General features: G+C 41.9%; 1 long non-coding RNA gene across 1 annotated transcript; it reads left to right on the forward strand.

The window, feature by feature from the left end:
* Positions 1 to 489: 489 nt before the first annotated feature.
* Positions 490 to 15,839, forward strand: LOC130360645 (uncharacterized). Its single transcript, XR_008890745.1, has 3 exons — positions 490 to 761; positions 1,128 to 1,193; positions 15,569 to 15,839. It is a non-coding gene; the product is annotated as an uncharacterized LOC130360645 (long non-coding RNA).
* Positions 15,840 to 18,138: the final 2,299 nt, after the last annotated feature.

Here is an 18,138-nt window from a genome sequence, read left to right on the forward strand (position 1 = left end):
TCCCTAGCAACCAATAGTAAAGTTGCCCACCCCCTTACTGTTTTCTTCCTCGAATATGCGAATGTAACGAATACGCGAAATTCGCGAATGTAAGATGAATATTCGTCTGTATATTCGTGAAATATCGCAAATTCGAATATGGGCAATGCCGCTCATCACTAGTTATTATCATGTAAATATGCAGTCAAATTCAGGATTATTGGCACCCTACAAGAAACTGGGCAACAACAATCAAATAAAAGAAACAAAATAAAGTTATGGTCAAAGTTCTTTAAAATATTTGGTAAAATTGCTTTCCATTTATGTAAAATAATGAATATTGTAAATAAATGCAAAGAAATTTACATTTTGTACAAAAAAAGTCACATGTAAAATCTTTTTGTCATCCAATAACACTGGTGTAACCAAGAAGCTGCCCAAACTATGCGCAGCATGAAACAGGCATATGGGGGAGATTTACCAACACCTGTGCAGAGGAAAATTTGCGTTTTTCATATTAAAAAAAAATGTGATTGGTCAGGCTGAGATCCTCATCAACCACATGATATGGCTGGGAGAGGTGTGTGGTTGTGTTCCTCACTCCCTGACTTAATGTTCAATCTGAATTGTTGTAGGAGTTGGGCTCCATTGATTTACAGTGGAGCCTGTCTGGAGCCCAGATGCACACATTTTATCTTCCCAGACAACCTCTGTGTTCAGAAAGTACTGTATCTTAGTGCTGTTATTCTGTTTAGAAGTAGCTTCACCAAATAATTATAATGGTACTACAAATTTTTTGAATCTAAGTTTAAAAATACAAGTTACTAAAAGAAACTAGCAGCTTACCCATTGTTTTCATCCAAAATATTAACCATTGATTAACCAGCAACTTAAAATTAAAACTGATACCCCCTACATAATTGCTATATAGTGAGCACAATCTGTACGTTCTTTCTGTATCCTAGTTATGGTAGGTAATGGTAGGGTAGAAAATAGTTAATCTTCTTGTACAATACCTTATATTGTCATGCCTGAGAAAGCATGCACTGCGAAATGTGTTGCATCTTGGTAAATAAACCTTCTTTTCACTGCTCTGGTTGTGTCTCCTGGTCCGGTCAGCACCACTTCAATCCTGCCATTTGGTCTAGTTTTTTTTAGTTTTTTTTACTATTAGAGGCAAGACCTGAAGTTCCTTGGCCACCAATGCAAAATCTGTGAGTATGTGCCACTTACAATACTGTTGCCATTAGACATGGCATAGTATGCATTGGGCCCCATTGGATGCAACTCTTACCAAACTTAATATATTGATATTGCTTATTTATTTTATGCCAATTATTCTAATTATGACTGTGTATATATTGCCTTGATTAACCAGCAACTTAAAATTAGAACTGATACCCCCTACATAAGTGCTATATAGTGAGCACAATCTGTACGTTCTTTCTGTATCCTAGTTATGGTAGGTAATGGTAGGGTAGAAAATAGTTAATCTTCTTGTACAATACCTTATATTGTCATGCCTGAGAAAGCGTGCACTGCGAAATGTGTTGCATCTTGGTAAATAAACCTTCTTTTCACTGCTCTGGTTGTGTCTCCTGGTCCGGTCAGCACCACTTCAATCCTGCCATTTGGTCTAGTGAGGCTTGCTCTATTCTGTTCTCCCGGAAGAAGGACTCCTGTCCGAACGGTTGTAGGGGTGGCTGCGCATTTACTATGCACATGTGGGTATCTCTTCAGCTTGCTTATTTTGCACTAATGCACTTTGATAGGGTGCATAATACCTATTTATACTTCAAGTGTACTGCTGTCTAAATTTACCTTTACTGGTACATACACACTATATGCTTTGTGCAACCTGTATATACCTACCTCATTAATTAGCTATACAGTGTGTGGCATTTGCCACTCTAGCATTTTCATGTACTTTATCCAGGAGATGTCCTCTATTTCATCTGCCATTTCTCCTTGTTATTATGTGTTTTAAATTGTGTCTTTTAATAATAAAGTTGTCAATTATTCTGCTACGTCAGTCTGCCACAGCTTTTTTTCCTGTTTGCAATTTTTTGCAGTTTTTTTTGCTGTTCTAGCAGACATTACATGGTCTACCTACATAAACCCTACATATACCCTGGGAGTATATAGGGGTGTTACGTTCCCCCCCCCCCCCTTCTCCCTACAGATAGTTTTTTTGCTTGTGTCATTGGTATTCATCTATTCTTTTCCATATGACAGTTTATGATAACTGCTTGTCTTTACCACATGTTATATTTGAATTGTGCTAATGATTGACTGCTGCTTTTAATCCTACCGTAACCTATTAAATGTGTATACAAGGAATGTAAAAACAAAGAATTTGCTAAAATAATAATGGGTCTAGAGTAATTATATACAAATATATATATATATATATATATATATATATATATATATATATATATACTTTATTTAATATAAACTGGTTATAAAAATACAAAACACTTCATATGTTTTAAATCAATGTCGCCAAGAAAAAATGTAATGTATTAATAGCTATCTATTTATCGAGCAATTGGAAACACACCGCCGCACTCACAGGTTGTAGTGTAGAAAGACTGGCTTTATTCCATGACAAACTGTCAATGTTTTGGCTGCACAATTACAGCCTTTCTCAAGCCAGGCTTGACAAAGGCTGTAATTGCGCAGCCGAAACTTTGCCTGTTTGTCATGGAATAAAGCCAGTCTTTCTACACTACAACCTGTGAGTGTGGCGGTGTTCTTCCAATTGCTGTATTCCCCAAGGACCTATGACCAGGACCTCTAGCCTGCATGCACCCATAGGCGTGCGCACGGGGTGTGCCGGGTGTGCACAGGCACACCCTAATCACCGAGGCCGCGGCCCGCTGCTGCAGGATTCTTTTTTTTTCCGCCGACATCACCAGCCCGACCCCCCACCCACACACCACTCCCACCCCCCGCTCGGCGCCGCAACCACTACTACACACATTATCCCTACACTGACTGACCTTACATGCCGCCCGGGGCCGCTTTAAGAGCGCGGGGGCTGATGGGTCAGGCGTCAGTGCGCACGGCTGCACATGACGTCATGACGCACGCGTGCACTGTTTCTGGAGAGCCCGCACAGGAGAGGCCCGCTGCCAGGGCAAGGACAGGAGAAGCCCGGGCCCCCAGCTCTGGAGTCTGGGCTGCTGGAGAGGGCAGCTAAGGAGAGAGAGGCCTGCAGCAGCAAGTGCCGGTAAGTGGCTGCTGGCCTGCTGCCATACATGATGGGGATGTAGTCCTGAACTGTGAGCCTACATTATGTAGGCTCACAGCTAAGGACTACATCCCCATCATGTGTGATTGTTTATTATATGTAGGCTACATATAATAGACAGTCACAATCATACATGATGGGGATGTAGTCTTGAGCTGTGAGCCTAGGCATGTGTGGTGTGGTCAGGGCATACTGGGAGTTGCATGCTGGGAGTTGCAGTTACTACTGTAACGCCCAGCATGCCCTGATAGTATCAGGGTATGCTGGGCATTACAGTTAGTACTAACTGCAACTCCCAGCATGCCCTGACACAATCTCGGTCTGCTCTGCAGCTGTCCCAAAATTAGTTTTGGGTCAGCGGCAAAACCATAGGCTGTATCAGCCTGATACAGTCTATGGTTTTGTAGCTGACCCAAAACTACAACTCCCATTATGTTGCACTATACTCCTGAGTCCTGGGGAAGCAATGCATTAATTTTGGGACAGCTGCAAAACAGACCAAGACTGTATCAGGGCATGCTGGGAGTTGCAGTTACTATTTGTAATGCCCAGCATGCCCTGATGCAGCTTATGTTTTGCAGCTGACCCAAAACTACAACTCCCATTATGTTGCACTATAGTATAGGTTATATGGTGCTACATGCTGGGGGGAGCTGTAGTTTCAGTTCAGCTGCAGAGATATAGGCTGGAATCTGGTTCAAGAAATTTCCTTGATCCAGATTCCAGCCTATATCTCTGCAGCTGAACCGAAACTACAGCTCCCCCAGCATGTAGCACCATATAACCTATATTATAGTATAGTGCAACATAATGGGAGTTGTAGTTTTGGTCACCATATATTGTATCAGGGCATGCTGGGACTTGTAGTTGGTAACTGCAAATCCCAGCATTGCATTCCTTGAAGGAATGCAATGCTGGGAGGTGCAGTTACCAACTACAATTCCCAGCATGCCCTGATACAATCTATGATGACCAAAACTACAACTCCACACATCTTGCACTATATAGGAGTACAATTTAGATTATGGTGCAACATCCTGGGAGTCCTAGTTTTGGGTCAGCTGCAGACCCACAACTACAACGTGCCTGCTGCTCCAAGCTCGCTGGGTGCCGCATCACTTTTTCAACCAATCTGGTGCAAAAAAAAATTCTATTTGGAATATTCCCCCCTCTGTGCCCCCATCTTATAGTAAAAGCGTTCTTCTGTTTGCCAAGTAAAGAACAAACATGAGTTTTACTATTCAACTTACAATTTTTTTTTCAAATCCACATCAAATGCCTCCCTATAAACACCAGCAAACATACACACAAGTGGGAGGTCTAGTCAGGGCTGGTGCATGGATTTTTGACACTCAGGGCAAAACCTAATTTTGACAACCCTTTGGCTCCGCCCATTGAACCCCTTGGCAAATATAAGATCAGGGGTAGAATTAGTCCCGTAAGCTTCATGGTAAATTCTAGACTTGTCCTCCTCCCTACAATTATAACTAAACTGCACCTAATGTGGGGGAACTATACTGCACCTAATGTGGGGGAACTGTACTGCACCTAATGTGGGGGAACTGTACTGCACCTAATGTGGAGGAACTATACTGTACCTAATGTGGGGAAACTATACTGCCAACCTAATGTGGAGGAACTATACTGCACCTAAGGTGGGGGAACTATACTGTACCTAATGTGGGGGAACTATACTGCACCTAATGTGGGGAACTATACTGCACCTAATGTGGGGGAACTATACTGCACCTAATGTGGGGGAACTATACTGCACCTAATGTGGGGGAACTATACTGCACCTAATGTGGGGGAACTATACTGCACCTAATGTTGGGGAACTATACTGCACCTGTACTACTAACCTAATGTGGGGGAACTATACTGCCAACCTAATGTGGGGGAACTATACTGCCAACCTATTGTGGGGGAACTGTACTGCACCTAATGTGGAGGAACTGTACTACTAACCTAATGTGGGGGAACTATACTGCACCTAATGTGGGGGAACTATACTGCCAACCTAATGTGGGGGAAATATATTTCCATCCTAATGTGGGAGATTTATACTGCCAACCTAATGTGGGGGAACTATGCTGCTAACCTAATGTGAATACAAAAATATAAAATTGTACTATTCTGATCTCTATAGCACTTTATTTTTCTGTATATGGGGATGTATGAGGGTAATTTTTAGCGCTGTGATTTGTAGTTTTTATCGGTACCATTTTTTTTTTGTGCTTTTTAGATATTTTTTATGGTATTTGAAGTGACCAAAAATGTGCTAATCTGATTAGTGCACTATTACGACATTTGGGACCCCACTTCTGATTTTGCCCAGGGCCACGCTAAGCCTAAAACTGGCCCTGGATCCAATCCTCCTACACTATGCAAGTAGGAGTGTGTGTGTATATGTATGTATACACACACACACACGCGTGCGCAGAGTGAGTTTGTGCTTTAGGGTGCACACCCTAATGCAATAGGCTGCGCACGCCTATGCATGCACCAGAAGTCTCTTCTCTACACTCCAGTTGGAGTGCTATTTCTTCTTTTCTGTACTATCTATCTACCTACAGTCTGTCTACCTATAAATCCTAAGCCCATCTGTTTATGTCTATTTAGTATGCCAGTCCTTATTAATAGAAACATGTAGAACTGAATAATAACCTCCTAAGAACGGCAGAATGATATTAAAGGAAGCATAAATACCATTAGGAAAGTGTAAGGATGCAAGAATGGTGAAGTGATGCTGTTCCTGAGCATGTGATTTGGTGGTTTCACTTTTTGGTGGCTAGAAGATATCCCGCCGTAAGATACATTTCTACGATAAATTGTGTTTCTTCTAAACCAGACTGCACTGATTCTACATTTTATGGGTTGCTTGGTGAAATCAATAAAACTATAGAGCTTGCATGCAGTGAGAAAGTTTTCCATATAAAGTTAAACAATAACCTCTGTTTAATAAATGGAATACGTACTGTATCTATATATGAGAACGGCAGAAAGGAACATGGATTTAGATCTTTAGCTCTTACACTCTCCTAAAATAATGAGGTTCTTTTTGATGGAGCCCTCATGTTTTCACCTTATACTATATATCACCCAGGAGCCATATAACAACCTTGATGGCTATTTAGCACTGAGTATCTACATATGTTCTAGGTTTTACATGCCCTGTTCTTTTAATATGGAAGTGCTTACAGATCACAACTTTCAATGCTGAATCAAGGTCACACATTATAATATAGCAAATAGTGCCCATTATAACGTTATGTCTACTTTCCCCATGTATAAAAAAAATCTAAATCCGAATAAAATCCATGTTTTACCATACCAGTCATCACCAAACATTAAAAAAGACCATAAAAGGGGCACATTTAACCCTTTTCAACTTCGCCACTTTCCCTTTGTATGGAGGTTAGACTTGAGCTTGAAATTATTGTTGTTCAACTTACTGAATGATTGGGAAAGTTCAGACGAAACCACCAGAAGTAAATTTGCCGTAGTGAACCACAAACATTCATTCTTTCGCTCTGGACAGCTGAACATTAAAATTCAAAATGATACCGTATGGTTGGTTTGGCCAGAAACCTGCAGAGTCGTCGAATGAGAAAAGAGAGCGTTAAAAAAGAGAAGAAAAAAAAAAAAATGCCTCGCCAGAAGATTATTTAGGAAAGGATGGAGGATTTATAGAAGATAGACTTTTACAAGCTCATGGCTGAGTGAATAGCTTTTCATATGTAACTTAGGTCAAGTGGTCAGTTAAATTATCCTCCCATGAAAGTCTTGTAAGCTTGGATGTACTACATATGTGATAGTTAATAACAATGTTGTTTAATACATTAATCTGAGATTCTTTGTTTCCTCTTCTACTCTACTCTGACATAAAAATGAGTCACAATTTAGTACAAACAAGTATTACCAAAGAAAATTTAAAATAAGATAAATTTAGGTACAATGTATAATGGATGTAGAATGGGGTGATGCCATCAATGCTTCAGATTAAAATCTTTATGATATGGTTAAACTGCAAATGTGTTTCATTCTAGAATTACTAGAGGCTATATACACGTTCTCTTGCATTATGTTTGTCATGATCATTGTACTGATTTTCTTTTTTTTTTTCTATTGGCTGCATCTTGAATGTGATCTTATCCCTTTTAACTCTTTAATCACTTATATATATATATTAGAAATGTAATAATTCAATAGTTAGGACAATTATGCACTTTTTTCTTACAGTGTTTTATTTAAAATTGGGAAATTGGGGATGTTTATATTTTTAAAAACGTATTATTTTACCTTTTTGTACACATTTTCTACCCCCCCCCCCCGTAGCCCATTATAAGCCATCAGTATGGCTTACATACATCAATGCTGTGCTATTGCATTACAGTGAACTATGTTACCGATGTTCAATTGCTAAAGCCTGCCCAAGGCAAACTTTAACAATTGCTGAGCCATGAAAGATGCCAAGGGCCCCAACAACCCATCAGCACCAGGGATTACCAAAATTTAATGTTTAACCTCTTCAGGACACAGGGCGTATGGATACTCCCTGCATTCCGAGTGCTTAACGACCGAGGGCGTATCCATACGCCCGTGGGAAATCCGGTCCCCAGCGCTAGCCGGTTGGGGACCGGAGCCGGATGCCTGCTGAAATCATTCAGCAGGCACCCTGGCACATCGCCCAGGGGGGTCCTGAGACCCCCCCATGTCGGCGATCGGAGAAAATCGCATGTCAATTCAGACATGCGATTTTCTCCAATTCCGGGCTGATCGGGTCTCTGGTGACCCGATCACCCGGAAAATAGGGCTGATCGGAGCTGGCAACAACAGCCCCGATCAGCCTAAAGGATAGGAGTGAGGTCACAAAGCTGCGATCTACTCCTATCCCCTGGCATTAGTCAGAACGGAGTTCTGACCAATGGCAGCGCAGGACCCCCCATTCTGCCAGCCCCTGGATGTCGAGGGGCTCTGGGAAGAAGATGGAGGCCGTACCTGCAGGAGAAGATGCCTGGGGACCTGGGATCTTCGCTGGAGCCTGCTGTATCCTGATCAGGTAGGGAATCGACAGTGGGGGGGGGGATTGAAAGTGAAAGTAAATCGATCTTTACTGTGGCAACCACTAGGGGGGCATGCTGGGAGTTGTAGTTTTGCAACATCTGGAGGGTCACAGTTTGGAGACCACTGTTACAGTGGTGCCCAAACAGTAGCCCTCCAGATGTTGCCAAACTACAACTCTCAGCATGCCTCGACTGCCCAGGCATGCTGGGAGTTGTAGTTCTGTAACATCTGTCCCTTCAGATTTAGCAATTTTCATGACATTTTTGAAAATTGCTGCTCTACTTTGAAGCCCTCTAATTTTTTCAAAAAGCAAAAGTATGTCCATTTTATGATGCCAACATAAAGTGGACATATTGTGTTTGTGAAGAAAAATAAAATTTATTTGGAATATCCATTTTCCTTACAATTAGAGAGCTTCAAAGTTAGAAAAATGCAAAATTTTCAAAATTTTCATGAAATTTTGGGATTTTTCACCAAAAAAGGATGCAAGTAACGCCGAAAATTTACCACCAAAGTAAAGTAGAATATGTCACGAAAAAACTATCTCAGAATCAGAATATTCGGTAAAAGCGTTTTCGCATTATTAATTCGTAAAGTGATGGTGGTCATAATTGCGAAAAAGGGCTCAGTCCTTAAGGTGAAAAAGGGCTGCGTCCTTAAGGGGTTAAATGCCATGATTGCAATTGATTGGGGCATTTAACAATTTAAATGACATACATCACAGTGATCTTCAATGTCAGTCATTACCAGCAGATATCTGCTGCTGATAGAAGCAGGCATCTGCCAGCTATGATGCGGACTCAACTGGGGATTTGGAGCCTGACTCATGGCATATCAGTACATCAAGGGTAAGAAAGGGGTAAAACAAATGGAAGGTTTTGTTTATTTTTTTAGATTTTTTCTCCAGATTTATAAGACATGGGGGGAAATTTATCAATACCTGTGCAGAGGAAAAGTTGCCCATAGCAACCAATCAGATCGCTTCTTTCATTTTGCAGAGGCCATGGGCAACTTTTCCTCTCTACAGGTTTTGATACATCTCCCCCATAGTATGCAATATCTTACAATACCCTACAATGAAGAGTTGGATGAAACATGGGCTTCCAAATCATTGCTACTTTCATGATGGTGCTCTGGTAAGGCCAATGCAAGAATGCTGATAGTCCTTCATATGCCTAGGTGTATTTCCAATATGGTACAAACAACTTTGCTTCTTATTCGAGAGGCTTCCCAATGTAAAAAGTCCATAGAACCACAAAAAATGCAAAAAGGGTGAATAAATTAGAAATAAAGGACACAAGTAAAAATATATTGACCTACATGTACTAAATTTTATTAAAAACATCACACTTCATTCTAGCCTAAACTAGAGTGAAGGCTTGGTCAGCTCAGAGCAGCTCATCAGACCCATAATACAAACACAAAAATGTGTATGTAATCCGCTTATATGAAACTAACCTTCGTCCTCTTTCCAGACCATGCCCACATTTAACCCCTTCCCGCAGAATGTCATATATAAACGCCGGGTTGTGCAGTGCGTTCGCGCATCCCGGCGTTTATAAATGACATTCAGTTAACCCGGCGATGCGCAGCATCGCACGGGTTAACTGGCAGAAGTCCCGCTGTTTCCAGCAGGGGACAACTTCTGCTTCACCCCCAGGACCATCAATTGATGGTCCTGGTCAGCGATCACTGTGATTGGTCCCTGTGGACCAATCACAGTGATCTGGGGTGAAAGTTCAGATCCCCCACACTGCCCGCCCCTGGAAGTCGGGCAGAACGGGGGACGAAGGCTGCAGGGGCTCGCGGGGACCTGCAGCATGGGGGGGGGGACACGTGGGGACCGGCGGACTTACCTGGAGCAGCGGCAGGACCGAGGAGCAGCGGCAGGACCGGCCACGTGGAGGAGCAGCGACGGGACCAGCAGGTAAGTATGTAGTCCTCAGAGGCAGCAGTGAAGATCTTCACTGCTGCTTCTAGGAGTCTGAAAACTACAACTCCCAGCATGCCTAGACAGCCTTTAGCTGTCTGGGCATGCTGGGAGTTGTAGTTTTGCAACATCTGGAGGGCCCCAGTTTGGAGACCATTGTATAATGGTCTCCAATCTGTGCTCTTCCAGCTGTTGCAAAACTACAACTCCCAGCATGCACTGACTGTCCAGGCATGCTGGGAGTTTTAGTTAAGCAACATCTGGCCCTTCAGATGTTGCCGAACTACAACTCCCAGCATGCCCTTCAGCTGTCTGGGCATGCTGGGAGTTGTAGTTTTGCAACAGCTGGAGACACACTGGTTGGGAAACATTGTTTCTAACTCAGTGTTTCCTAACCTGTGTGCCTCCAGCTGTTGCAAAACTATAACTCCCAGCATGCACTAAAAGACCATGCATGCTGGGAGTTGTAGTTTTGCAACATCTGGAGGGCCCCAGTTTGGAGACCATTGTATAATGGTCTCCAATCTGTGCTCTTCCAGCTGTTGCAAAACTACAACTCCCAGTATGCACTGACTGTCCAGGCATGCTGGGAGTTTTAGTTCAGCAACATCTGGCCCTTCAGATGTTGCCGAACTACAACTCCCAGCATGCCCTTCAGCTGTCTGGGCATGCTGGGAGTTGTAGTTTTGCAACAACTGGAGACACACTGGTTGGGAAACATTGTCTGTTTCTAACTCAGTGTTTCCTAACCTGTGTGCCTCCAGCTGTTGCAAAACTATGACTCCCAGCATGCACTAACAGACCATGCATGCTGGGAGTTGTGGTTTTGCAACAGCTGATGCAAGCCCCCCCCCCCCCCCCCCCGCCCCGCCACCCCCGTGAATGTACAGGGTACATTCACATGGGCGAGGCTTTTACAGTGGGTTTCTCGCATCTTGAGATGCAGCAAATTTTGCACTGGGAAACTTGCTGTAATCCCCCGCCCATGTGACTGTACCCTAAAAACACTACACTACACTAACACAAAATAAAATAAAAAGTTAAAAACACTACATATACACATACCCCTACACAGCCCCCCTCCCCCAATAAGAACGTCCGGTACACCACTGTTTCCAAAGCAGAGCTTCCAGCTGTTGAAAAACAACTACTCCCAGTATTGCCAGATAGCCACTGACTGTCCAGGCATGCTGGGAGTTTTGCAACAGCTGGAGGCACCCTGTTTGGGAATCACTGGCGTAGAATACCCCTATGTCCACCCCTATGCAAATCCCTAATTTAGGCCTCAAATGCACATGGCGCTCTCACTTTGGAGCCCTGTCGTATTTCAGGGCAACAGTTTATGGCGACATATGGGGTATCGCTGTACTCGGGAGAAATTGCGTTACAAGGTTTGGGGGGCTTTTTCTTCTTTAACCCTTCATGAAAAGGAAATGTTGGGGTCTACACCAGAATGTTAGTATCAAATTTTTTTATTTTTTACACTAACATGCTGATGTTGCCCTATACTTTACATTTTCACAAGAGGTAAAAGGGAAAAAAGCCCCCCAAAATTTGTAACGCAATTTCTCCCGACTACAGAGATACCCCAATGTGAGCGCAAAGTGCTCTGGAGGCGCACAACAAGGCCCAGAAGGGAGAGCGCACCATGTACATTTGAGGTGATTTGCACAGGGGTGGCTGATTGTTACAGCGGTTTTGACAAACGCAAAAAAAACAAAACCCCACATGTGAACCCATTTCGGAAACGACACCCCTCACGGAATGTAATGAGGGGTGCAGTGAGAATTTACCCCCCACAGGTGTCTGACGGATCTTTGGAACAGTGGTCCATGAAAATGAAAACTTGTACAGCCCACTGTTCCAAAGATCTGTCAGACACCAGTGGGGGGCAAATGCTCACTGTACCCCTTGTTACGTTCCTCAAGGGGTCTAGTTTCCAACATGGTATGCCATGTGTGTTTTTTTTTGCTGTTCTGGCACCTTAGGGGCTTCCTAAATGCGACATGCTCCCCGAGCAAAATTTGCTCTCAAAAAGCCAAATATGACTCCTTCTCTTCTGAGCATTGTAGTTCGCCCATAGTGCACTTCAGGTCAACTTATGGGGTACCTCCATACTCAGAAGAGATGGGGTTACAAATTTTGGGGGGTATTTTCTGCTATTAACCCTTGCAAAAAGGTGAAATTAGGGGGGAAACACACATTTTAGTGGAATTTTTTTTTTTTTTTTTTACATATGCAAAAGTCGTGAAACACCTGTGGGGTTATAAGGCTCACTTTATTCCTTATTACATTCCTCAAGGGGTCTAGTTTCCAAAATGGTATGCCATGTGGGTATTTTTTGCTGTTCTGGCACCATAGGGGCTTCCTAAATGCGACATGCCCCCCGAGCAAAATTTGCTCTCAAAAAGCCAAATATGACTCCTTCTCTTCTGAGCATTGTAGTTCGCCCATAGTGCACTTCAGGTCAACTTATGGGGTACCTCCATACTCAGAAGAGAAGGGGTTACAAATATTGGGGGGTATTTCCTGCTATTAACCCTTGGAAAAATGTGAAATTTGGGGGGAAACACACATTTTAGTGAAAAAAATTTTTTTTTTTTTACATATGCAAAAGTCGTGAAACACCTGTGGGGTATTAAGGCTCACTTTATTCCTTGTTACGTACCTCAAGGGGTCTAGTTTCCAAAATGGTATGCCATGTGAGGGTTTTTTGCTGTTCTGGCACCATAAGGGCTTCCTAAATGCAACATGCCCCCCAAAAACCATTTCAGAAAAACGTACTCTCCAAAATCCCCTTATCGCTCTTTCCCTTCTGAGCCCTCTACTGCGCCCGCCGAACACTTTACATAGACATATGAGGTATGTGCTTACTCGAGAGAAATCAGGCTACAAATATAAGTATACATTTTCTCCTTTTACCCCTTGTAAAAATTTAAAAATTGGGTCTACAAGAACATGTGAGTGTAAAAAATGAAGATTGTGAATTTTCTCCTTCACTTTGCTTCTATTCCTGTGAAACACCTAAAGGGTTAAAATGATGACTGAATGTCATTTTGAATACTTTGGGGGGTGCAGTTTTTATAATGGGGTCTTTTGTGGGGTATTTCTAATAAGAAGACCCTTCAAATCCACTTCAAACCTGAACTGGTCCCTGAAAAATAGTGAGTTTGAAAATTTTGTGAAAAATTGGAAAATTGCTGCTGAACTTTGAAGCCCTCTGGTGTCTTCCAAAAGTAAAAACTCGTCACTTTTATGATGCAAACATAAAGTAGACATATTGTATATGTGAATAAAAAAATTTTTTATTTGTAATATACATTTTCCTTACAAGCAGAGAGCTTCAAAGTTAGAAAAATGTCACGAAATATGTCACGAAAAAACAATCTCGGAATCAGAATGATAACTAAAAGCATTCCAGAGTTATTAATGTTTAAAGTGACAGTGGTCAGATGTGCAAAAAACGCTCTGGTCCTTAAGGCCAAAATGGGCTTGGTCCTGAAGGGGTTAATGTCACTTCCCAAATTAGGAGCAAAAAGACTAGCGTAAAATATTGGTGAAGATTTATCAAAACCTGTCCAGAAGAAAAGTTGTTTAGTTGCCCATAACAACCAATCAGATTGCTTCTTTCATTTTTGAAAAGGGCTTTGAAAAAAAATGAAAGAAATATGATTGGTTTCTATGGGCAGCTCAGCAACTTTTCCTCTTGACAGGTTTTGATAAATTCCCCCTATTGCCACTAAAATATTGACAACCCAAGTTGTGGAATTGATGCCTGCCTTGGCATTGTACTATAAATTCCCCACTTGAATGGATCCCATTTATTTATTTATTATGTTTATGTGCTGGAGAATCCTTAAAATATTATCCTTCTAGACATTGTCAGTTACTTCCTTCCTTCTTATTAACCTTTGAAGGCAAAATCTAACATATATTTGGTCTCCGGATATTCAAGGAATTATCCGGAGACCTAACAAAAAAAAAGTACTTCACATTATGTGGAATGAACTTACATAGTACCCCTGGCTTATTTCTGGCACTTTTCACTACCTCCTAAAGCACTGCTCCATTTTCTCTCTGTTCTTTCCTTCTGCATGACCTATTGAAACTACCAGTAGAAAGTGGGCATGATTTGCTGTTGTGAAGCCATCATGGGGCGTAGCTTGGCAAGCTATGATAGAGAGTTGGGTGGCTTGGTTGGACGATATCAGGAAGGGGGCGTGGCTTGTCAGTATGATGTTAGAAAGGAACGTGTCTTACAAGGTGAGGACGCTGAAAGCCAGGAAAAAATTTGTCACATGATATCTGTCTCTGCTTGGGGGGGGGGGGGGGGTAGAGAGAAGACAAAGTGGACAGAGGATGGCAGGTTTTTCTTTACTTCCACCCTGTCACAACATATTCCTACAGGAAAAATAGTCCATTACCAGTATAAGAATTATACACTACAATACAGTGGGTCTGGCCATGAGGGGACAAAGTATGGAAAAAAAATTATATCCTAAATTCCATTTTAATTTCCACTAATTGGCCAACGATAAAATAAAACACTTTATATGTCTCTGAAAGATTGATAAATCTGGGGCATTGTGTTTCTCCCACAATTCTCTTGCTCTAGTCTCAGGACCACATAGCACTTTCATAAACCCTGGTACAGTGATGTTGGCTGCCTACAATAAACTTTGACTATTGTCTGATTATATGCCTCTTCCAAAATGGAAAAAAAAATCCTAATTAAATAAATAAATTCATTTCTTTGGCTTTATACATTCAGATTTTACATTTATATTTATTAAATCACTGATTGATATATATAAAGTTTCTATGCAATCCCATTAACATTCATGACTTCTCAAGAAACATGTGGCAAGTATTCGTTGGATATATTCCATTTCCTGGGGATATTTATCACCGCCTTTGTCTCCTTTGTAACAGTGTTTGTGCAAATTTACAAGGGATATCAATTGTCCACATAAATCCTTCACATCTGTATTTTACTTTCTACATCCCAAACCACAAACCCGATTCTCATTATGGAATCCTTTACCACCACTTTCTTTGAGTCAACAAATTAGGAATGGAAAGAGGGACAGTCGAACGGAGAGGAATGCCTAATGTGAGTGATCTAAGTGGGCATGCTGCAGTGCTGACCAGGCAAAAGTTACCATATACATGGAACAGACACGGTTTAATCAATGCCTAAACTATGTAAATTACTACTGTTATGAAAGTATTATGCAGACCATTGCTGTTATATCCTTTATAATATTGTTCAGCTTTAAAGGTGCACGGGTTCAATATTAATCCTAACTCTCTCTTAAATATTCCTCATCCCACAGGTACAAAGTTAGGATAGTAAGTATTGTAAATCTCACGAAAAATGAGTTTTTGATCTCTACTGATCACAAGAACACAAGGGATCCATTTCACCAGGATGCCATTGTCAATTCTTTGATATGTCAAGAATTGAAGCGCAGGCCCATCCACAATGCCACAATGGTTGGACCTGAATGATCACAAATGGATGACATAGCCTAACAAGATGGCATAAAAAACAATGTATCATATGTTAAATTTTTGTTTCTTGTATTGGATATAAATTTGTTGAAAATAAATAATGTGCTATTGTAACTATTGTAGTTATTTAGTTAGGTAAAATTTCCTCGGAGTGGCCATATTGGAAGTATACACTTTCCTTTTAGATTATCTGTTAAAAAAAAAAATACAAGGTACGTAATACTGTAATAAACTGAGGTATTTGTCACAGAAGTTTTATAGACTACTAGATGAGTACTCGGCGCTGCCCGGTTTTTCCTACCTAATCCTTGTGGGGGAGGAAAAGCAACAAAGGAGAAAACATTGTTCCTCATATCCTGTCCTCAAATCATGACTCCATATCCCCTCCTCATATCCCAACCCCAAATCCCCTCCTCATATCTCGACCTCATATGTCGACCTCATATCTCAACGTTATATTCCATCCTCATATCCCATCCCCATATCTGACCTCATATCCGACCTCATATCCAGACCTCATATCCCATCCCCATGTCTCGTCCTCATATCCTGTCCCCATATCCCGTCCTCATATCCCATCCTCTCATCCCATCCTCATTTCTAATCCTCATCTCCCATCCTCAGGTGGGGCTGAATTATGATGAAGATATTGTAAGCTACCCCTGCTAGATCAAATTGTCCCAACACTGACAAAATATTTTAATGCCATCTTACAGTCAGCGACACTGCCCCAATCTGCGAAAACTGCTCATATAAAAGTACTGCCGAAACCGGACAAAGACCCACTAGACCCGGGCTCCTATAGACCTATCTTCTTAATTGACCAGGATATCAAACTACTTTCTAAGATTTTGGCAGATAGATTGGCTGAATTTTTACCCACCCTTGCAGGAGACCATCAGGTAGGATTTGTTAAGTCCTGATCAGCAGTAAACTTACATTAGGAAGGTTCTGGCAGCCATGGATAGTATGCGGAGTTGTCTTGGACCGGACCACCCCCAGCCTTGCTAGCTCTTGATGCCGAAAAGGCGTTTGATAATGTGAGATGGGATTGGTTGGGTCTGGTTTTAAGGAAATTCGGCATAACGGGACCCTTTACGTCATACATACAGGGCTTATATAATGGGTTAGTGGCGAGGGTATATACTCCAGGCATATTGTCCTGCCCGATAACAATAGCAAAGGGCACACGGCAGGGGTGTCCATTGTCGCCCTTGCTATTTGATTTGGCAATAGAGCCTTTGGCACGTTATCTATTAGCATCTGATTTGTATAAGGGCATAAAGGTGGGTTCCCAAGAAATTAAGCTCTCAATGTTCACAGATGATGTCCTCTTGTATGTAGATAACCCGATTGAATCGGTTCCAAAGATACTTGACTGCCTGAAGAGAGATGGGAAATCCTCCCACTTTCCTTTCTGGGAAGATGCCATCTAATCAAGATGATTAGTTTCCCACGCTTACTCTACCCTTTACAGACTCTGCCTCTTCTCCTGAGACATGATGACATACGATGCCTTAACTCGGCGTTCACCACCTTCTTATGGCAAGGTAAACGCCCGAGAATAGCTTTACAGAAACTGATGTTAAGCAAATCGGAGGGAGGGGTAAATCTCCCGAATATAAGAGGTTATAATTTAACGTGTCTATTCCGACATGTGCTGGACTGGATCCATGGCTCCACCTTTTATTCTAACTTGATAGTGGAGGAAGCGCTTGCGGAGCCGAGGTCTCTTTCAGCATTATTACACACCACTTATTCTAAATTGCCCACCTTAGTGAAGAGTTCGAGAAACCTCAGGGACACCATCATAACGTGGAAAGAAATTTGGAAGCTTTTTGGCCTTCCGTTTCTTCTTTCTAAAAAAATGCCTCTACAGGGACACCCTGAATTTCCGCAAGGCGCTTCTCCAGCTTGGTTGAGGCTATGGGGTACTAAAGGGGTGAAGACTGTGGCAGCTCTAATAGATGTTAACCAGAGGAGATGGTTGATACCTGATGAAATTATTACCTTGCACGGGCTCCCCTGCTCTCACACACTATATGCGAACCAGATATATAGTTTCTGCACTTCTAGACTTCGTGATCTGACGAAGGAAGTACCTTCTAACGTTTTTAATGACATAGTGGGGGTGGAATCGAGGAGGGAAACGATTTCTGCTCTGTACCCTATTTTTCGAACCCGATTGACAAAAATAGACCCAAAAAGAATTTTCAGTTCTTGGGAGCGTTGGACAGGGGATGAGAATATCAATGTGAAGATACTGGCTGGTTGGGAGGCGGTTCGGAAAAATGTGCTGAATGAACGATGGAGGGAAACTTATTTTAAAATGATGCATGCGGCATTGTATGGTTTAAATATTTTACCCTCGCCTCCTTTCCTGATAGAATTA

The sequence above is a fragment of the Hyla sarda genome, chromosome 3 (genome assembly GCF_029499605.1).
Source record: "Hyla sarda isolate aHylSar1 chromosome 3, aHylSar1.hap1, whole genome shotgun sequence".
Classification (NCBI taxonomy): Eukaryota; Metazoa; Chordata; class Amphibia; order Anura; family Hylidae; genus Hyla; species Hyla sarda.